The sequence below is a fragment of the Dermochelys coriacea genome, chromosome 4, assembly GCF_009764565.3.
Source record: "Dermochelys coriacea isolate rDerCor1 chromosome 4, rDerCor1.pri.v4, whole genome shotgun sequence".
In the NCBI taxonomy this organism is placed as follows: domain Eukaryota; kingdom Metazoa; phylum Chordata; order Testudines; family Dermochelyidae; genus Dermochelys; species Dermochelys coriacea.
Genome location: NC_050071.1, coordinates 137,959,481 through 137,983,063, shown reverse-complemented (window position 1 = coordinate 137,983,063; position 23,583 = coordinate 137,959,481). Strand labels below are relative to the sequence as shown.

General features: G+C 43.1%; 1 protein-coding gene across 5 annotated transcripts in view; it reads right to left on the bottom strand.

Moving 5' to 3' along the window:
- The window catches only part of PTPRA (protein tyrosine phosphatase receptor type A), a 258,209-nt gene that overhangs the window by 207,252 nt on the left and 27,374 nt on the right, over positions 1-23,583 (bottom strand). For 4 of the 5 annotated variants that reach the window (XM_043512765.1, XM_043512763.1, XM_038398352.1 and 1 more), the window contains exon 2: positions 13,954-14,053. The exons of the other annotated variant lie outside the window; for it this stretch is intronic. The gene's annotated coding sequence lies outside the window, so the exon portion shown is untranslated. The remainder of the gene's footprint in view (positions 1-13,953; positions 14,054-23,583) is intronic. 5 annotated transcript variants of the gene reach the window in all.

Below are 23,583 nucleotides of genomic sequence, written 5' to 3'. Positions count from 1 at the left end.
TAGCAATGTGAAAGGAGACCACGTGGAACTTCAGTTTCTTCATGAATCTGTTCAGGTTTCACAGATCCAAAAGTCATTCTGGAGGTCGCCCTTGGCTTTTGGGATTAGGAAGTAACGGGAGAAGACCCCTGAGCCCCTTAGCAGGGGTAGAACCTCTCCTCCACTGCTCCTGCCCTTAGGAGTGACTGTACCTCCGAGGCTAGAAGTCTCTTGTGAGAAGGGTCCCTGAAGAGGGATGGGAAGGGAGATGGGAAAGAGGGGAACTCAACTGAAGGGTGTATCCCACCTCTACCAAGTGCAGTACCCAGCAATCCGTGGTAATGCGGGCCCACACCCGACAGAAGTGGGACAACCAGTCCACAAACGTAGAGGAATTAGTATCCTGGTATGCAGTCTGCATGTGCACCCTCAAAAGGGCTGTTTAGAGCCTGCCGAGTGTCTCAAGGGGGTAGGCTCCAGAGCAGATGAGGATTGGGACGGAGGCCTCCTCTTGTAGCATCTTTTCCTTCCCTTACCGTATTCCTGCCTCTGATGCAGAGGGTAAAAGCAGGCCATTGTTTGGGGCTTATAGTGCTTCCCAAGTGGGGGACTGGTGTACATAAACCCAGGGATTTCAGAGTAGCCCTCGAGTCTTTCAAGCTATGGAGCTTCGAATCACTTTGCTCCTAAAAGAGCAATTTGCCTTCAGACAGCAGGTCCTTGATTGTCTGCTGGACTTCATAGGGCAGCCCCAAAGATTGAAGCCATGAGCTCAGTCTCATGAGCATCGCAGAAGCCACGGAGAGGACTATCTAGTCTGCCGTGTCCAGAGCTGCCTGGAGACACATCTTGGCCACTGCTTTGCCTTCCTCCACCATGGACAAAAAACTCACCCCTAGATTCCAGCAGCAGAGCTCCCTGAACTTTGCCATTGCAGTCCAAGAGTTAAAATCATACTGCCCCAGGAGAGCCTGGTGGTTGGCAATCCTTAACTGGAAGCCACTTGAAGAGTAGACCTTTCTGCCAAAAAGATCAAGTCTTTTGACATCTCTGGTCTTAGGGAATGGCTCTTGCTGCCCATCTCTCCCTTTCATTCACCACCAAAACAACCACTGAGCCCAGTGTTTGTGTCGGGGGGGGGGGGGGGGAGGGAGGAAGAATGAAAATACCCCTTGTGAAAGAAAAATTATTTCCTCTCCAACCTCTTAGCAGCAGGTTGCAGGGGTCTGCTAGAGCACTTTTATAAGCTCTAGGATGACATTGTTCAACAGCACAGCCACCTACAACGGTGCTGAGGCCACTAAAATATCCATTAGGGCATGGGAGGATTCAGAGATGATCTCTGCTTGCATGCCCAGGTTCTGGGCTACTCTCCACAGGAGGTCCTGCTACACCCTATAATCAATCATCCTCGGTGGGCACCATAGCTGTCCCCACCACAGCCTCGTTGGGGGAGAAAGATGAGGTATGTACAGGCATAGGGCCCCGTGCTTTTCCCTCTGCTCCAGATGGGTCCCATGAGGGAGAGTCCTAAGGCTCAGTACTGGGCTCAGCACCTGGGAGCGATCCCCATTCTGAGGGGTACGGAGGGGAAGCATGTGCCTCTGATATTGCAGAGAAGGATCTCCTAGACTGGGACCCCTGGATAGGTTGGAATCCCAGGGGTTCCAAAATGACCACTGCAGGGGCATTTGCCATTGTGCCGATGGCCATGTCACTGGTAGCATGCCCTGACTCATACCCGCCACAGGGTGCTGCCAATTGGAGCAACATCTGCTCCTGCATGAGGCATAGGACTCTGCTTCCGAATCAGAGTCTGAGGAGTTGCTTCTCAGCGACCAAGGTGGGGCAGTGCCAACCGGTGCTGGACAGGAGTACCATGAATGAGGGAATCTGTGCCACGCCATCATGGCCAGCTTGCCCTTTGCTGGTACCGACCTCGGTGCCATGGTGGCCCTCGGTTCTGATGCTGTCGCTGACATCTCCCAAATGGCCAGGGATGGTGGCACCAGACAGGAAAGGAAGTCTCTTGCTGCTTCAAAACCTCTGGCATTGACATTAGAGCCAGGGCTGTTGCACCACAGTGGTTCTCCCTAGGTGTGGAGTCCAAAGGTTATGGACTAAATGGCGCCCTTCCTGAGGCCGGAGTCAGTGACGCATGCCCCATTGACACCTGAGTGGCCCAGCATGGATCGTACTCTACCAATGTCCCTATGGCCTGCAGACCTTGGAGTTTGGAGAACATCCCATATCCAGTATTTTCTGTTTTTTCTTTGGCACTGGCAATGGTGAGCAGTGTCGAGATTCCCATGCCGGAATGGACTTCTTCTGCATCGGGAACTCACGTCGGTGCCAGGAATCCCATGCCAACAGTGCAGAGTCCTTTCTCAGTGCCAGGGATGAAGAACAACATTTCATCTCCCTCAGAGATGCCAGGGCACTTCTTACTGACACAGTGCCAATTCCACCTAAGTTGGCTCCGAAGAAGGATGGAGCACTGCCTCCATAAGGAGGCACCTCAATCGAGTGTCCCTGTCCTTTCTTGTCCTGGGTCTGAAACTTCTGCAGATCCTGCACTATTCTTGCACATGGGCCTCTAGCTTTACAGGGTTCCACATCTGGACTCCACAATCTGCACTGAAATTTCTGGCTGTCTTTTGGACACGGTTTAAGGTTTGGGTTTGATATATGAACCCATAAGTGATCTGGATCCTGCTCAGCTAAAACTCTCTCTCCCTATGTCATACTGAGGCATTGCCATCCTCTGAAGTGTTTCAGATAGGTCCAGCATATAGAACATTAGATTGGGACTCAAGAGACCTCTGTTCTATTCCCAGCTCTGCCCCTGACCTGCTGTGTGACCTTGGGCAAGTCACTTCACCTCTGTTTCCCCTCCTACTCAGTCTGTCTTGTCTATTTAGACTGTAAGATCTTCGGGATGATGCCGGTCTTACTGGATGCACATATAGGGCATAGCAGAGTGGAGCCCCAATCTTGGTTACAACACAAACCAAACACAACAGCCCCATGGGTTTAACCACTGGATAGGGCACTTTCAAACAAAGGGTGCAACTTTGGTCTAACAGAATTAGTATTGTGAACCCAGTAATCTGCAGATTCTCCAACTCAGATTTTTCCATTCCTAACACAGCACCCCTTCTGCTTTTGAAAGTTAAGGAACAGAACTATTTTAACAGCAAGGGGAGATACGGTGGGATTATCCAACTAGAAGGACCTGGAGCTAAGAGAAAGGAGTCTTTACGCAGAGGTCTGTTATCAGGGCGAGGACAAACGTATTTGGTATTGGCGGAGTAACACACACATATACAAGTTGCTTTTGTTCCCATCACAATGTTTTAGCATGGCTAGGAGATTGTTAGAGGATGTTTTAAAATTTACAAAGCTGCCAAAAACGTCAAATTAGCGCACAGCAGGAGTTCATAATAAATCTATGAGCAAGCCACAGAAACGTCTATTTTTGGGTGAAACCAAATAAAATGCAGAAATCTACTAGCAATTACACCCAATATACTTCCTCTTTATGCATTAATCTTTGTTTTGTTTGGGTTTTGTTGGTGGTCGAGAGGGAGAAAAACTTCTGTGGGAGACAGATTACAGCTACTAATGTATAGGGCTCTGATACTTCCCTAAAACACAGATAAAGAATGCACTAAAAATGTCACTCTAAAAGGTTTTTGTTTAAAATCCGTTCCTGCGTTCACAAAAATAGCTAAAAACTCTATCTGTATTTAAAATCAGATGGGATATAGGAAGGATACAGCTGAAATTAGTATTTTTATTTCCTGCAACTGAAACTTTGAATGCTCCACTCCATCAATTTTCAACAGACCCTAGGAAACCAAGCTTTAAAAGAGTACACTTTATGCAAAAAGGAAGACTGAAAGCAAGTAGAACAATGAAAGACGAAGAAGTTTGGTCAGAAGAGACATCTGGGAAGGTGCAAGGAGCAGCCAGGCAAAGGCAAAACAAGCACAAGGATACAAATTCATTCAAACAACCAGCATGAGAAATTCACGTGCAAGAAGCTAGGATGCTGATCTGGCATTTATGTAACATACTGCATTCAAAGAGTTTGTGAAGTGCTTTGTGATCCAATATTTAGTCCCCGTCCTGTTTTCCCTCCTCCTCCCCTCCCCCCAACACACGCACACACTATAGTTAAGACTAGTGTAGACATAGCCTTAGAGACTTTACAGTGGCACAGCAGTACCGATGCAGCTGCACCACTAAGTTCTCTTGTGTAGCCGCTCTATGCCAACAGGAGAGCCCTCATAATTAAACCATTCACAAAGAGCAACGGTTCCTACACACACCATCACTTATGCTGGCAAAACTTGTGTCACTGGAGGAGGGTGTTTTTTCACACCCCTGAGCAACACATTTTGCTGGCCTAAGTGATAGCGTAGACACAGCCTAAGGGCCAAATTAGCCCTGTGCCACTCAGAAGTCACAACCTAGGGCAGGCAGTGGAAGCCAAATTTGATTTTATACCATCTTTGCACCTCCCAGATTCCACAATGCCTTGCACAGGCTTCTCTGCAGCATGGAATAACCAGACTGCAAAGCATTCTGGCCACTCTTCCTCCTCACAGGCTATGCCCCTAGCAACTCATTTGTGCTGTGGCTGCAAAAGGATGATGCACATTTATCATTTGGCTTTATTAAAACAAATATGATATAATCCAGACAACTGGGTAGCTTAGGGGTTTAAATAAGCTGTGAGGTTCATCACCACCTGAAGTTTTAACTCAGACCAGTAGTAACTAGAGTCAGGGCACTAAAGAGCTGTTTTCCACACCCCCCCGCCCCACACACACACACACACTCACTCTACCTCTACCACCCATATACGCCGCCCCCCCATCCAGAAAGATAGCTGCAGTCCAGTCTCTAGAGCGTTCTCCCCCACCCAGAAGTAAATAAAGTCATTTGCTGTCAGCACTAATTGGCTTGCTCAATGTCAGTCTCAGTAGAGAAGTGAAAGATCAAATGGCCCATGGAAACTGAAGTCCCATGTCCTGTGTTCCCTGTAAGCTGCGCAGTTGGGCAGCTGCCCAGGAGAGATTTAAGTGCTGCACAGCTGATTAGCAGAGCACACACATCTGGGAGTGTGTGTTCAGGTGCCCCTCCTCCTGCTGCTTTGAAGCCACATTGCTCCTGCAGCTGCTCCCAGGACCCTCCCAGGACCCCCTTTCCCCACCCCTGTATCCCATCTCTACAGAGCAGGGCAGAGGGGACAGCCTGGCTCAGGACTCAGAGCTGCTGCAGTCTGAAGACTACAGCCTCCGGGCAATGAGTGCCTTTCTTAAAGAGTCAGTGCACTGTCGGACTTCCCCAGCAGCTAACTCACATTCCTCCCCCCCTCCTCCAGGCCATGCATCACAGGGCTCAGAGTCAAGACGGAGCAGGAGAGCTTTCAGTGAGTGCCTTAAAGAGACAGCGCATGGCGTCTTTCAGACACTTCCCCAGCAGCTAATACAGACAGACAGAGACAGCTCTCCCTCCCTCACCTCCCAACACATACTTGTATTATTGCTGCTGTTACTTCTTGGTATTTCCTACAACGCACATATTCTCTGTAATTTTATTCTTTCAAAGTATGTTATTTTACTGTTTTGACTGATCTATGCATTTCATAATTATTTCTCTTATACTTAAAGGTAAATTCTTTGAGTAAGGAGTTCTAAAATGCCTAACCTGTCCCGGCTCAAGTAATTATCCCTATGGTAACTTTTAAAAAATATATACATTATATCTAGGTTTTTTGTTTCTACTGAAAAAAGAAAAGGAGTACTTGTGGCACCTTAGAGACTAACAAATTTATTAGTTAATTTGTTAGTCTCTAAGGTGCCACAAGTACTCCTTTTCTTTTTGCGAATACAGACTAACACGGCTGCTACTCTGAAACTTGTTTCTACTGGTGGCGCACATCCGCATACACCTCGGTGCACATAAAATTAATTCTGCACATGGACAGAAGAAATTAGAAGGAACTTTGCCCATGTCCCCTGGCACATTTGCTTGGCAGGGGAAACATGGTCTGAGGCTGCCCAGGCTAGTTTTCACTTGTTTTGGGATTAGAGAACTTCAGGTTCCAGGTATCTGTACGTGGCCCCTTTCACTTTCACCCACATTATGATTCCTTGAAATACGAGCATTTGTTTTTGTTTTTTTTATTCAAGAGGACTTTGCCTTCCAGGACCTAAAGAGCTTAATGGCAGGTTATACATTCAGCCCCATGAAGATGGCAGTGCTCTGTAACTATAAAAAACAGAAAATGCAGGACCATAAGCCTGCCCACAATGTCATTTTAACTTTTTTTTTTTTTAAACACTAGAAAAAGATTTGAGCAAGAGTTAGTGTTTCCTATTAGTTCCATAGCATCTATGGCCTGGTTAAAAACTTTGTGGGTGGACAGCAACGGCTTCAGTGGAGTTTTAAAGGGGTGGGGGTGGGGGGGGGAAGAGACAGAAAGAGTCCTGTAAGTCACTCATGTGGATGCTGAATTCCTCCAAGATGATGGGTCCTGTGAATTTTATCATTCTACCTCATGGAGTCTCTCACATCTGCTCTGGAAAGCTGTAGGTGTCCAGAGGTTTATAGTTTAAGCAGGATGCCCAGATTAGTCTGGTCTCTGGATTCACAAATGAAGTGGCTATACCATTTTGATCTGAATAAATTTTCCTTACATTTGAGTCCAGAAGGTAGGTATCACCCCCATTTTACAGAAGGGGAGATGCAGGTAGAAAGGAAGCGATGTCACATTGAGACAGTAAGTAGCAGGGCCAGAAATAGAGCCGTGGTCACTCAGTTGTCAGTCCTGTGCCCTAGTCATTAAAAAAAAAAATCCTTCCTCATGCACAACTAATGACCATTATTCTTGACAGCAGGCATCAAGCAGGAAAAGCACCAAACAGTTCTATTTTAAAAGCAGACCTGACAATTACCTGCATGATTGGAGCATTTTCATCTTATCCTGTTCATTTCCCTCCAGCTTTGGCTAAGAGGAGCCAAGCTCAAATGAAGATGTGTTTTTTTTATTTACATATATTATATAAAAAAAACTAAAGGGCACATTGTTTTATCATGAATAATTAATTGTTCGGAATTTAGCATCCATTTTTATCTCTTAACAGTGATTTAGGTTTTTTTTTTTTTTTTTTTTTTAAAGTTATCAGTGGATCTCAACACAGCTGAACATTTTTCTACACACACTGAAGTGCTCCTGGATTCATCCAAGCTGAACAGGTCATTCCCAGATTGAAAAGGGAACCTCCAACTCTGAGTGAGAGAGAGAGAGAGAGAGAGAGTCTATATTGTTGAAATGAAACTAAGCAAACGATAAAGTGTAGATGAAACTGCACCCAAACTAGGGTGACCAGATAGCAAGCGTGAAAACTCGGGATGGGGTGCGGGAGAGGAGAAAGAAATTGGAGCCTATATAAGAAAGAGACTCAAAAATCAGGGCTGTCCCTATAAAAATCGGGACATCTGGTCACCCTAACCCAGACTTTGTTCAGAAGGTCAAACTGGAAACTTGTTGAGGGCCACACCTAAGTGGCACATAACAGGGCAGACAGTAGCAAGGATATGGGCAACTGCATTTGTAAGTCCAAGGTGTCAGCAGGCAAAGCTGTATCATGATCCAGACAACTGACAGGAAATATAGGTTCCAGCCATGAATACGCAATGATCCTTTTCCGCCCAAGCTGAAGTCTTCACAGAGCATCCCTCAGTATTGGAGAGGTAGTCTGACCGTCCTTGAAATGGAGAGCCTCATGCACAGATACATGCATGTGCTTCTTAGGGGCATACTGTGTACACTCTTTGGAGAGCCCTCATGTCCGTCTCACTGCTTCACTGGCTCCATGCACACTCTGCTGAAGGCCCAACGCTATGGATGAAATTCCTTTCAGAGCCCATCAATGCCACTCCTTAATTTGCAGGGGGTGGGGGGGAGAGGAGAAGGTGTCAGTATAGAGCATCAAACCACACCTCCTGTATCTGGTGGGGGGAGTCACATGCTGCCTTCACAGCCCACTTCTGAGGTAAACAACTCATCCTAGATCTAACAACTATGCTGCAATGGTCCTCCAAAGACCACCTGTACTTTAGCTGGCTGCTCATTCTGAAGACCCTAAAGATTAAACAATGCTCCTTTAAATCCAGGATACATTTGTTCACTGGCAATGCAGGTACCTGAGGTCCTCATGGCTCTAGGTAGAGGATGCAGATAAGAAACCAGCCAGAAACATTGGTGCACCAAGGGATCCAATTAACTTGCTAATCCTGGTGGGGTGATAACATCCCGTTAACATGGTAGGTGCTGAGTGTGTACAAAGGTATGCTAAGCAAAGGAAACAGAACACTTCAAGGAGAAAAAGGATGCTGGTGCCTACATGCAAAGGAAGTGCTTGGAACATATTATCCAATCCATATTATTATCTAATCCCAGTGTAAGGAGCCATGTCAAGATTACATGCCTAAAACGGATTAAAGATCCATGTTTTTGTCAGCTGCTGCCCTGACCACATCTCAGCTTGGCTAACCACATTCTGTCTTCATTAAAATGCCCCCCAGTCATTTCTGTTTAATTCAGACCAGGTTCAAATAGAGCTGCTCCAGCCCACACCATCTCTTATTTGCCCTAGTATTCTTCACATGCCATTCCCAACTTATGCATCTTGCTGTGCAGTTGTTAAGCAGTGATGTTTTCCACCCCAGAAGTGGTAGAATTTCAGTAGGTGGGTTTAGTGATCCCTATAGTTCAGGCAACAGTGCATGAAGCACGTCAGGATCCATTCAACATGAAACAGGATTCCTTAGATCTGTTTATCTCAGGACACCATAATTTGCCTCCCAGAGATGCAGAAGATTATACAATCACTTAGGCAAGGACTGGTTGTAGGGGCTCTACTGCCTTACCACACAAAACAGGATCTCAGCACACTTCCAACATTTAAGTTAGGCTGTACCCCCACAAATTGGATAAGAATATTTTTTTCATCTGAGATAACCTGATATTTGTGCTAGGTCTGAAGGAAAACCTGTGTCTGGGCCAGATAAAGAACCCAGGACTCCTGACTTCTAATCCTGTACTTTAATCACAACTAGACAATCCTTTCCTGCTGCAGGAGACCATAACTTGGGGAGTTTACTTTTTAGAAGCCCTCTATAAAAGTACCCGACAAGCACAGCTCCCACAGTGGGATGAAAGCATGCTGCTAGGACAACAAGTCTCCAACAGAGAGGCCTTCCTTCTCTCCCTGCAAGCGTCTGCGTCTGCAAGGGCAGAAAACTGGAAGAAGAGCAGAGACAAACTGGAGACTGGCAGTGGGGAGAAGCAAGGGTAGAGACTAGGGGGTTGTCTAGACTTAAACAACACAGACACATAGCTGCGTCTCTACAGCTGTCCTACTGTAGCACTTCAATGTAGACACTACCGATACTCCTTTTCTTTTTGAAAATACAGACTAACATGGCTGCTACTCTGAAAACTACCTATACTGATGGGAAGGGTTCTCTGTCAGTGTAGGTATCGACCTCCGAGAGGTGGTAGCTACGTCAACAGAAGAATTCTTCTGTTGACCTAGAGCTAGCTATACTAGAAAATTAGGCTGTCTTAACGCCCTCACTCAGGGGTGTGGATTTTTCACACCCAACTGACCTAGTTAAACTGACCTAATTTTCTAGTATAGACTAGGATGGGAGCAGGGAGGAAACACAGATCTGACAAAGAGCCAGAACACATGAGGATCACTGGGACAAGGAGCCAGGGGAGAAGACAAACTGGAAGAGAAGCCTAGGTAGGGAGTCTAGGAATAGGGCCCAGTAGGGATGGGGAACATGTGCAGAGAGGACCAATGTAAAAATAGAATTAGGAAGGCCAAAAAAAAAATTTGAGAACAGCTAGCCAAAAACTCAAAAAAAGTAATAGCAAAAAAATGTTAGGTACACCATAAGCAAGAAGCCTGCTAAGTAAGCAGTGGGGCTACTGAACAATCGAGATGCTAAAGGAAAACTCAAGAATGATACGGCCACTGCAGAGAAACTAAATACATTTTTTGCATCGGTCTTCATGGCTGAGGATGTGAAGGAGATTCCCAAACCTGAGCCATTCTTTTTAGGTGATAAATCTGAGGAACTATCCCAGATTGAGGTGTCATTATAGGTGGTTTTGGAACAAACTGATAAACCGTAATAAGTCATCAGGACCAGATGGTATTCACTCAACAGTTCTGAAGGAATTCAAATGTGAAATTGTAGGACTACTAACTGTGGTTTGTAACCTGTCTTTTAAATCGGCTTCTGCACCAGCTGTCTGCAAGATAGCTAAGGTGACACCAAATTTTTAAAAAGGGCTCCAGAGGAGATCCCAGCAATTACAGGCTGGTAAACCTGACTTCAGTACTGGGAAAACTGGTTGAAAATATCGTGAAGAACAGAATCGTCAGACACATAGATGAACATGATTTGTTGGGAAAGAGTCACATGGTTTTTTGTAAAGGAAAATCATGCCTCACCTATCTACTAGAATTCTTTGAGGGGATCAGCAAACATGTGGACAGGGGGATCCAGTGTACTTAGATTTTCAGAAGCCTTGGACAAGGTCCCTCACCAAAGGGTCTTAAGTAAGCTGTCATGGGATAAGAGGAAAGGTCCTCTAATGGATCAGTAACTGATTAAAAGATAGGAACAAAAGGGTAAGAATAAATGGTCATTTTTCAGACTTGAGAGAGGAAAATAGTGGTGTCCCACAGGAGACTGTATTGGGACCAGTCTTATTCAATACATTCATAAATGATCTGGAAAAAGGGGTAAACCATGAGGTGACAAAACTTACAGATGATACAAAAACTATTCAAGAAAGGCAAGTCCCAAGCAGACCGCGAAGAGTTACAAAGGGATCTCACAAAACTGTGTGACCAGGCAACAAAATGGCAGATGAAATTCAAAGTAATGCACACTGGAATCTCATAATCCCAACTATACATCTGAAACGATTGGGTCCAAGTTAGCTGTTACCACTCAAGAAAGAGATCTTGGAGTCATTGTGAACATCCGTAGTTCTCTGAAAACATCCACTCCATGTGAAGTGGCAGTCAAAAAAAATCTAACAATGTTGGAAATCATTAAGAAAGGGATAGATAAGACGACAGAAAATATCATATTGCCTCTATATAAACCAATGGTACAGCTACATTTTGAATACTGCAGATGTGGTTGTCCCATCTCAAAAAAGATGCATTAGAATTAGAAATGATTCAGAAAAGGAGAATAAAATTTTTTCCGGAGTATGGAACAGCTTCCATATGAGGAGAGATTAATAAGACTATTCCAAACTGAAAAGTCCCAGAGATGATTTAGCGGGGACAGGATAGAGGTCTATCAAATCATGATGGGCATAGAGAAAGTAAATATGTGTCATTTACGACGACTTCTCATAAGAACTAGGGGGGTCACCAAATGAAATTAATAGGCAGCAGATTTAAAACAAACCAAAGAGAGTAATTCTTCACACAGTGCACAGTCAGCCTGTGGAACTCTTTGCCAGAGGATGTTGTGAAGGCCAAGACAGGGTTAAAAAAAAAAAAAAAAAAAACACACTAGATAAATTCATGGAGGATAGGTCCATCAATGGCTATTAGCCAGGATACGCAGGGATGGTGTCCCTAAGCTGTTTGCCAGAAGATGGGAATGGGTGACATGATCCCTGTTCATTCCCTCGGAAGCACCTGGCATTGGCCACTGTCGGAAGACAAGTTACTGGGCTAGACAGACCTTTGGTCTGACGCAGTACAGCCATTCTTATGTTAACTGGGGGAATCATTCCTATTACAGTCTTGTTTATTTGTGCTGGCAAAGGACAACAACATGTGAAGCCATGAAGGAGTGTTGCATCTTCCTTAATGGATACACACATACACAAGAGGACAGAGTTAATGTTGCACATGCAGCAATGAACTCTGGCATGGCCTGACTTCTGAACGAACACACACACCCCTGAACATCTCAGCAATATCTTTTAAAAATAAAAAATTGAATTACGTTTTATAACACTATCCTGAGTTGTAGTAAGTGGATGATCACATAACAAAACTGACCACCGGCAAAATCTCATTATGGGGGGGATGACAAGAATGTGCAAAGCACCTTATTTCTATTCTGTTTAGGTCCAGTAAAGAATATAGATACAACTGTGCATTCTTTTTATTAGTCTGGAAAAAAAATCCTACATGAATAAATTACAATGGATTTGGACATGTGTATCTGCATATTTGTTTGTTTTTCCTAAAGGTATTTTAGGAAAAATTGTCAGAGCAGCCACCAGCAAGGGTTGGTGGCCGCACTCTAAGGCCACCAAAAAAATTGATGAGAGAACCCCTTATCTAAAGGTTAGGGCTCCACTGTGCACAGCACTCTATAGACACAGTACAAGACAGACCCTGGCCAAAAGTTTACAATCTATACAGAGAAGACAAAAGGTGAGAGGAGAAACTGAGGCACAGAAGTGTGACATGACTTCCCCAATGTCATAGGAGGTCACTGGCCGGGCCAGGAACAGGACCCAACAGACATGAGTTCAAGTCTAGTGCCCCATCCATCAGATCACACTGCCTCAGAAGTTTTGCAGAATCTTTACAGATGCCTCTGAACCTATTTAAAGCAGCTGTTGCAGAAGCAGGTTGAGAGAGATTCAACTTACTGGAGTCAACTCATTAATTGCCAAGTACTGTTATGTAGTGTCATTCTGATTACTGCACATGCACTTTTGATTGGCATGTACACACGCATGCATTTGTAAAAATCTTCCATTTTATGGATTTAAGATATTTGTAATGCAAGTACATATTTTTAAAAATAAAAGCATTTTACATGGATGCATCCCTTTAAAATGTGGGTCTGATTCTGCTCTCAGTGGGGTAAAATAAGGAGCAGCTCCATTAAAATCATTGGAATTATACTGGTGCAACTGGGATCAGGATGAGACCTCCTTACTCTGAAGGCAGCACTCACCCATCTATGCCAAAAGGGAGAAAGAGGAGGAGAAACAATTCCCCCCCCCAAAAAAAAAACCAACGAACAAACAAAACACACCACCTTGTCCTGGGAGGGAGGGGGACCAAAAAAAAAAAAAAATCCAAGGAAACTCTTGAAGTGACCCTCCCTTACCAGAGCCTCTAGTCCAAAATATATCAGAGGGATAAATACAGGAGAGGGAGAGGAATTATTTCAGCTCAGCACCAATGTGGACACAAGAACAAATGGGTATAAACTGGCCACCAGGAAGTTTAGACTTGAAATCAGACGAAGGTTTCTAACCATCAGAGGAGTGAAGTTTTGGAATAGCCTTCCAAGGGAAGCAGTGGGGGCAAAAGATCTATCTGGTTTTAAGATTCTACTCAATAAGTTTATGGAGGAGATGGTATGATGGGATAATGGGATTTTGGTAAGTAATTGATCTTTAAATATTCAGGGTAAATAGGACTAATCCCCTGATTATGGGATATTGGATGAATGGGATCTGAGTTACCCAGGAAAGAATTTTCTGTAGTATCTGGCTGGTGAATCTTGCCCATATGCTCAGGGTTTAGCTGATTGCCATATTTGGGATCGGGAAGGAATTTTCCTCCAGGGCAGATTGGAAGAGGCCCTGGAGGTTTTTTGCCTTCCTCTGTAGCATGGGGCACGGGCCACTTGAGGGAGGCTTCTCTGCTCCTTGAAGTCTTTAAACCACGATTTGAGGACTTCAATAGCTCAGACATAGGTGAGGTTTTTCGTAGGAGTGGGTGAGTGAGATTCTGTGGCCTGCGCTGTGCAGGAGGTCGGACTAGATGATCAGAATGGTCCCTTCTGACCTTAGTATCTATGAATCTATAAAAGTGATCAAAATCTTTTCTTTACAAAATAAAGAAAATAAATAAATGGATTCCATGTCCAAATCGTACTTACAGTTCACAAAGTGCTGGAAGGCAATTCTCAACCTCTGTGTAAAGTCTGTGTGTGAAGTGCAGAGCCAAGCAAATTTTAAAGAAGTGTCTCCACAGTCATTCTAAAGGAAGAACAGCCAAAAGTAAAAAATAAAATAAAAGGGAGTAGTATATGGAGCTGCTTGTGATTTTTCCACCAAATGCATCCGATGAAGTGAGCTGTAGCTCACGAAAGCTTATGCTCTAATAAATTTGTTAGTCTCTAAGGTGCCACAAGTACTCTTTTTCTTCATGTGAGCCAAGGAAGAGTATTATCTGAGAATAAACATTATCCCAATGCTTTTGAAAAACGCTCAGTAACTCTTTATACAGTCTTCAGAAGATATTGACAAACTCCTCCACAGTCAGAACTAGAGTTCTGGGTTGCATCAGCCTTTAGTCCATTTGGGTGGGGTAAGGGAAAAAACCCAACCTACTTCTCTCAATTTCCTTCCTTTGAGGATTCTTCTCCTCAGGTTTTTAGATTTGTGAAGAATTCTGGCCTTTTAGATGCTGAGATAGTAAACGGATCCTACCTGAGCAACAAAAGCCCCACCCCTTCTGGACTGGAAGCATTAGAGATTAAAGTCTTCCAGTTATCAGCAATACAGGTAAACATATCACTACACCAGTATTTTCCAGGGATGAGAGGGAGTTCAGTTTCCATCCCTCATTCAGCCAGGTCACTCCTCTTCCCCCCCCACCCCCCCAGGACTAGCAACATGAGATTATAATTGCCAAAGGATACTTTTGAAGTAACAGCACTACCATCACCAGACTAATTACAAAAGGCCACCAAACAGCTCTCACATCTACACTAGTGATTAACCATTACTGACATGGAGTGAAACCCTGCCTGCATTTAAGTCAATGCGACCAGGATTTCACCCTTGGATTTAATACAAGCCTAGATATGAAAGGGTCTATATATCCCCATAACCTATTTCTAAACCAATCTCTGGTCTAAACCATGAAGCTTCAAAGACAAGATCCTTCCTAGAGAAGGAGATTAAGGTGCTGAACTAGTACTCAGGAGACCTGAGTTCAATCCAGGGCTCTGATACAGACTTACTGAGTAACCTTAGACAAGTTACTACGGTTATGTCTACACCTACCATTTAAAGTGCAAAAAGTCCTTTTGCGCTAGAACTGTGGGAGTGTCTACACTTGTTAATGACTTTTTGCAGTGCAACTCAGAACTTTCACAGCAAAAAGAAAACCACCTTCACAAGAGGCATACAGATCTTACCACTGTTCTTTTTGCACTGTTGTGAAAGTGAAGACACATTCTACCAGTGTCAACACCTTTTGGCCTCTGAAGGCTATCCCACAGTTCCAAAAGTGATCACTCTGGCCAGCATCTCCACTGCTCTGACGCCAGGTAAACAGACGTCCGCCCCCCGTAAGCCCCATGAAGTTTGAAACTCCCTTTCCTTTTGCTCATAGATATGGCAGGAAGAGCAGCCAGAGAGTAGGGGGTTTTAAAAAAAAAAAAATGCCACAAAGAAGTAATGGGGCTACTGGGACACCAAGCAGGGCAGCACAGGGCCCTGAGCAAGGACCCAGAATGCCTTCCGCTCACCCCCCCCTTCCCACAAGACTTAAGAGAGCTGCACTGTGGGATAGCTGCCCTACAGCACTGCTCTCATCGGTGATGGAAGTGTTGCTAGTGTAAACACACTCTACTCACTTAATTCTTCAGGGGTCACACAAACCAGCACTTTTCTTTCACTGGTTCCCTATCACCGGTGAAATTTACAGCACAAAAACTCTGCAAGTGTAGACATACCCTTAGTCTCTCCATACCCCAGTGCCTCATCTATAAAGGGAGGGATAATAATCCTCCCCTGCCTCATAGGAGTGTAGTGATGTTAAATCCAAACAGATATGAGGTGCTCAGATATGCATTAATAAGGTTAATAGAAAAAAAAAAAAAGGATGCATACACACACTAAATAAAATAAGTACTTAAATTGGCTGGAATAGTTTGATAAAAAAGTTAGCTGAAAAAAGGGACAAGTCTTTCACAATTTTAATCTTTTAGAAAAGAAGAAAGCAGAATAGCTTCTTCCAGATAATTCCTGCACAGGTCTAGAATTGGCATCTTTTCATAGAAGAGTGCAAGAGTCAGGCCTTGCTAACATAATCCTTGTTTTCTCTCTACCACATCAGGGAGAGGGAAAATAAAACAGAATAAAAAGGTATCTTTTCAAAGAGACCAGACCATGCCTGGGAATGTGTGCAAGAGAAATGTCAGTCAACATACTGTTCAGACAAATAAGCTGCTGAACAAGGAATGCTACAGCACATTTATAAAGAGATGGGCCCAAATACCCCCAGACCTTAGAGAAGTTTGGACATGACCTCCACAGCCCAGGCCCATTTCTAATACTATTCAGAAACTTTTTCTCCCCTTCTGTCACATTACTAGAGATGTCCTCATGAAAATAGCATTGATCAATCAGATTTTGCTGCTTAGTCACTACCTGAGCCCATAATCCTGTTTATAACTGGAGACAAGTCCCTCACCCTCCTCCCCACCTCCACCCACAAATTCAGATTGCAACTTTCCAAAAGTCTGGGGAGGTTTGGCTCCTGGGGTGTGCTTTGGACTCATCTCTGGGCTGAATTCTTCATTACTCTTATCCCCGCAAATTCTTATGGGAGTAAATGGGAATATTGGTGGCATAAAGAATACAGGATTTACTCCTTTATTTATAACATTGTGGTTGCCATGATTATGATTATAAAGTCATGCACAAGGAATTGTAACTTCAAGTGGGGATTAAGCAGCATGAAATGATGAAATCCTAGGGAACAGATCTTATTTAAGACTCCCTAGCGATTAAATAAAAGAGGGAAGAGAAATATAATGTAGCTAGAGCCCCTCATTCCAAAAGAGTTATTACCAGTACAGAGAGAACATGATCCCTCCTGTTCTGTAATCACTAGACTAATCAGGACTTCTGGATTCAGTACCATTGGGCTCACTGCGAGATCTTGGGCAAGTCACTTACCCTCCCTTTCAGGTTTCTTCCTCTGTAAAATGGGAAGAAGAAGTTACAGGTAATGATTTGTGGGCAGAATTCTTTTTTGCATGTGAAGTTTTCTTAAAAGCTAATAACTGGAATCGGACAGATACAAAATACATAAAATGCAGCATTAAAGTTATTAAAAAGGAAACTTGTGAGCAAGCCAATGATGCACAGAAAAGTTAGGAAAGCCACCAATGCTTCTGAACAGGCAAAATCAGAGGTCACCACAAGGTCTGATTCTTAAAGTTAGATATGAAAGGTGCATTAGAACATCTTGTCCCCTAGAGTATGTCATTTCCTAATGCTTTGTCCATATCAGTTTTCAGTGCCAAAAGCAGTAGGTTTTTACTATAATTTGTCCTGCAAAGCCAGTCCATGGTGGAGCAATCTGGATTTTGTTCTCTGTCTTGCACATTAAAAATATAATCATCAGTTGATGTCTGATTGCAGAATCTTTATGACAGGTGATGCTGCAAGAGGCAGAAAAACAGCTTGATTTTCAGATATAGTTAGAAATATTAATACAACCTTTTGAAGTCTCAGTATTCACAGACCAGGAAAACTTAAGACACAGAATGTGAAAGTGCTGAGGAAAGAACATCCTTTAAAGTAATTTATTCTGAGCCACCTTTTTTAAAAAGGCAAATATGATGTAGGGCTCTTTCAAAATGTTGAGACGCACATACGCTTTGCAAGGAATGCATGGCTCACATGCTCTTGAATCCTGGGTCCACTAACTGGAGGTGTATGGTGGTGGTTTCAGTGAGGAAGGGAAGTTTTAGACATTAGGAAATTAAAGCAATGATTAAAAGGACACAGTTAATCTAGAATCAGGTAAAGTCTGCAAACACAGCTAGGTTCTCATTTCAGCTTGCTGAAATTCCAAACTGACTTTGGGGAATGGTAGCAGGTCAAGGCCAATATTATAAGTTGGGCATTATAACTAGCCTTATACATCTGTGTGCTCATTAAGGCTATTTTTGAAAGTACCTTTTTATCCTCTGCACAGCTGCCAGGCTACTGACCAGAGTCCTGCTGCCGCTTTGCAGCCCCTCCACCTGATTATGCATCGAATAAGCTGGGGCAGAGGAGCTGATGCCCCACATGGATCTAGAAGAGCTATTTGATTTAATTAACATACAATGGAGCACAGAATTGAAGTGACAGTACATTTGGTTTCTCCTATTTCCAGAATGGGGTAATGACCCACTGGCAGAGCTGCCTCTGCTGGGGACTTCTGACCATGTCTCAGGGCCAGATCCTACAAGAAAGAGGCTCAGCATCCTCAGTTTTCAGTGAAATCAATGAGAGCGGAAGGTAACCAGCATCATGCAAGAGTGAGCTCTTCGATAACTACTAGTAAACATCACAGGGGCAAAACAGAGACAAGAGACATCTGAATGCAGGCAATCATACAAAAAAAAAAAAATCTCTGGATGTCTGCTATTCTTCTTTCCATCTCAACCTAGAACTTGGTGCAGGCCACCAAGAAGGAAAGATAGTCCAGTGCTTAGGGAAAATTCAACTCCCTGATTTGCCACAGACTTCCTTTGTGACCTTGGGTAAGAGACTGTCTCTGTGCCTTGGTTCCCCATCTGCAAAATGGGGACAATAGCAATGCCCTACCTCAAAGGGGTATTGTGGCAGCTACATTAAAGATTATGAGGTGCTCAGAGAACTTGTGGCCCCCATTACAGTAATTAGATAAACAATGCAGCTGCCACTGGGCGGGATGAGGAACTCTAGTTAACTGGAAAGTGAAAACTGCATGGTAGTGACCAAACAGAAGAAGCACCTCCCAGACTCTATGATACCCCAGGTTGGTTCTGCTTCCAACTGAAAGTCATGTACCTTGGAACATGAAATAAAGATACACAGCTGGCTACTGCAATTCACATGCAAGGCATGGGAGTGGGGCAATTCAGCTGATAAAACGAACAGAGATCATAATTTTGTTGTTAGTAATAGGACAGAGAACCATATGGCTTGGCTTAAGAGTTTGATAATGGGATACAGAGATTCACCCCCATATTATCAGTAAAATCTGGGATCTTTATGAAAGGTAACAACATAAGTCCAGCTTAGCAATTGACCAAAAAAGTTGTTGTTGTTCACCAGTCTGGTATGTGAAGTGAGCTGGTGGGTCCCTCCCTAATTCAAAACTGGTGCCCAAATCAGAGAAAACAACTTCATGATTTGCACTAACTGACCCATCTGGTCAGCTGTTCCAGCAAAAAGGTCAAGAATTGAATGGGCCATGGCAAATGAACTCTTTTGACCCCCTCAACATGGCCATTTTTGGACACAGACACATTGGCTGGAGAGCTTGCATTGCTGCTATTCGTACTATAACTGGCCTACGAACAGAGGATTTCAGTCTTCCAGGATGTCTATCAAGTTAATACCTTCCAACAACATTGGAGGCAGATTTAATTTTAAAATTAAACACCACACTGGAGAGAACAAGCTAGCTAGCTTGATGTAACTAATAAAATTGCTCTAACTCCTCTTTGCTTACTGACTATTTAAAATTTCTAATTGTACCCAAACCTCAAACAGGAACACACTGGGGAGAAAAAAGAATTATTGAACTGCAACAAATTGAAGAAAGTCCACAAGATCCGGGAGGTATTAAAATTCTGGGTCTCCCAGCTGAAGCCAGGAAAGATTTAAAAAAACCTCTTTGCATTGGAAGCAGCTTTAAAAAAAAAATGCATGGCCAGAGGGAAGAAAAGTTATGCATGGGATAATAAAACTGGTAAGCTTTTGACAGCGTACTGCTGTGAGTAGGGCTAGAACCAACTTATGAATAGGTTAAAAAAAATTTTAAAAGGGAGGAATGGACTGACTATATCCAGTATCAGGCTGAAATCAGATTCTACAGAATCCAGTGAAGCTGTTGTACTCTTCAGGGGGAAAACCTGAAGAGAGGAATAAGGCTAGCTGGACTTTTCTGAATTAAACAAAAACCCTTTCTTTCAAAAGCTGAGTCTGTTTTAATAGGTTAAACTAAAAAAGAGCCGAGTCAAGACATACAAATTCAAATCCCACTTTCCCTAAAGTGAAGACGTGTCCTAGTACATTATACAGATAGAGCACAAACCCGGGTCATGAAGTTCAGAGAGAGATTCACCCCCCAACACACAGTACACAATTTGAGCTCTGAACTGGATTTAATTGGTTTGTTCTATCTCTCTCTCACAAGAGCATATTTGGAAGAGTCCATACATCTACAGCTCTCCCAAACCCCTCTCTTCTCTCGCCCAGCCTCACTTCTGTCCCAAGCGAAAGGAGTCAAACTTCTCCGAAGCTTGGATGTGTTCAGATTCACTGTTTCAGTTCAGGCCCAAAACAGAAAAGGACCCAAAAGGAAGTTCAGATGAACAATTAGGTCCAAACTTTCCCTGTTTTGGAGCATCCTAAGCAGTGTTCTATTTGCCCCCCTCCCCACCGCCATTCCAATTTTAATTTAAAAAAAAGATGAAATTAAAGAATGCAATGTTACAATAAGAAAAGACAAGGCCAGTACAACATATATGCATAACAACCCCATTACCTTCTACTGTTTCATGGGTGCATCCAAAGCACATTGATAAATTGGGGCTGTCATATGAATACACGGACAGCTTTGAAAAGGCTGCATTCTAGATCCCCAATTCTAAAGCAAAGGAAGTCACTGAGGGGACTGACTCACTTAGACAGGCGATATGATATGGCACCTTAACTGCTCAAGTCTACTAAGATTGGTGGCAAAAAAATCATCTTCGGAATCTGCTGAGGCTGTTTAAAAGGGTACTAATGCTGGATCAAATCCTGAGAGGTACTAAGTCCTGTTAGGATTTGGTCCTTTGTTAATAGTTGACACGTCCCTTTTTGTTCGGGCTGAAACCACCAGCTTCCCCCCCCCACACACACACACACCCCCAACCAAAACACAAAACGAACACAAAAACACACCAATCCGGCATCTTCCACCAGCATCAGGGTGGACTGATTTAAAATCAAAGCAACTTAAACCACTGATTTCAATCATGATTGTAATCAGCAAGCAGAAAACCTTGATTTAAGTCATTTTAAATCACGTTTTACATTTGTACTTTTTAACTTCTTTCCTACAAAAAAAAAAAGTTGATTTTCATCCACTGGCACCCATAAAAACATGGCGATTTTCAACTAAATTTAACCCTTAAACTAAATTTGGTGCTTCTTTTTCTATCCAGGATATACTATCTAGCAATTACATAGTTTAACTTACATTTATTCAGATTCTTAAATTTTTACTTTATGTTAAGTACATCATTCACCATTTTCTATTTTCTAGGTGATGACTTATTTTTTACTTGTGATTTGTCAAGTCTGGAGGGAAATTTGAACTCAATTTAAAATGCATAAAAACTTTTTAATTCAACAAAATTACTTTAAATATGCTGGATGGATAGGGAAATGTTTATTCAAACACATTTTGCATTTAAAATTTATTATTACATAAAAAATATCTGTAATTAGTTACTAGAACTGATTGTTTCTGGTCACAATGTTCAAGATATTTGGACTATTAATCTCATCCTCTCACTCCTAGGTTTTTATTCATGGACTGGAATAAAATTCACTTCTTGAATGTCCAATTGAGTTAATTTTGAATGAATTAAGTCACAGAACTGAACTAGTTGAATAAACTGAAATGAAGAAAATATTCTCTGTACCTGCACAAGAGGCTTCTGCAGGCCAAAGATGGTTTAGCATGGCAACAAACTGATTCGAGGAGGTCAGACAGTCAATCAAGCCACTGAACTAGTGGAACTTTATTTAAAATTTGGCAGCAAATATGTACTGCTTAGTTTGCGTTTGTGTTCGGATTTAATTTAAATGATTTTAAACAGATTATAATAAGTGTAGGTCTTAAATTAAATTTAAAATAGTCAACCTAATTTAAAAAAGATTTTTCCATCATGGGGTTTGTGGAGAGAGCCTCTGATTTACCACAGTGAACTCCTATTTCGCTGGACTTAATTTTATGGCATCTTTTTATTCCTTGCTTCATTTATAATTATGTTAGTTATTTCTTACAAATAATTCCTCATTTCAGAAGGGCACTGGAGGCATAACTATGTTGACAGGTTCATAATGGTATGCTTGTTCATAATTTGTATAACAGCAGTGCTTAGAAGCCCTAACAAAGATTGGGCTCCCATTGTGCTCTGCACTGTACAGATATAGCTAGCAACAGTTCCCTTCCCTGAAAAACCTAAAATTTAAATAGAATAGACAGATAAATGAAGTATCACTCCCATTTTTATGAGTGGGAAGCTGAGGCAGACAGACTGATTTACCCTATGTTATGCCAGGAGTATGTAAGGAAAGCTGTAGATTGAACCCAGATCTCCCAAATCCAAATTCATTACCTTGAACTAAAAGACCATCCTTCCTCAAAACCTAAACTCTGCAGTTGGGGGGGTGGGGGGAGGGAGGAGGAGAACAGGACATGCTGGAGCGCACTGGAACTCAGATTGCCCCAGCAATTTCACTGGGAGGTTCAAGTTTGACAGAGTTCAGCCTCTAAGGGAACCCCTTCACAAGTCCTCCTCTCCCCAATATTTGTGGGAAATAGAGGACTTCCCTCTCCCTCCCCAACTGCTTCTTCCTAGGCCAAGTATCCTGAGGAGTCTGCAAACATTGCAGGCACTAGAGCATTTTCGACCAACACAGGATCCAGGCTAGGTTTAACCAGGTTGGAGGCTCAGAGTAAAAGTACATTACAGTTGCTCTTCCATCAATTGGCATGTTGGCTTTCCCTACTGCAGTGATGTCAGAACACAGATGTTTCTCCATTACTGGCCAGGGGGCTGATGCATCTCCCCTGGAACACCTCTGCATCCCTCAATGACACTAGTACGCAGTTATAGTATTACCACAAAAATGCTGGAAATCTGTGTGATCCGTCTCCTTGAGCAAACTGTCCTAACACCAAAACACAGATCTCTAATTTAGGGTTGGTCCCTACAGCATATTCCAGTGTTTCTTATAGTCCCACCTTAAATGTCCCACAAAATGGAGCATCCACTGCTTGCTTTTCTTGAGGAAAGTTTTCCTAACTGAGATGAGTTAAACTGTTTCCCAATGCCTAAATGAGTCTTTGTCATCTTTCTTTGGGCCACCCAAATCACTTTCTTTCCCTTGTCAACATGAACACCTTTTAAATCTTAGTGGGGAGCTAGTCATCATCTAGCCAGGATATTGCATATTCCAGGGTGCATGTGTTAAATTTACACAACGTCCTGTATGCTGCACTTTTCACACAGGAATCTGAGCTTAGAAAAAATTAGTTATGAAGTGCCAAGTGTTTTCTTGCTTTAGGGGGACATGCTCCAGGTAGAATCCTGCCCTGTGTTCTATGTGCCAAGAGGAGAGAGCTCTCTCCCCTTGTCTCTTAGCACAACTTTATTTGAGCATAAGCTTATGAGAGTAAAAAACACCACTTCTTCAGAGGAAAGCTTATGCCCAAATAAATCTGTTAGTCTTTAAAGTGCCACCAGACGCCTACTTATTTTTGTGGCTACAGACTAACACGGCTACCCCTC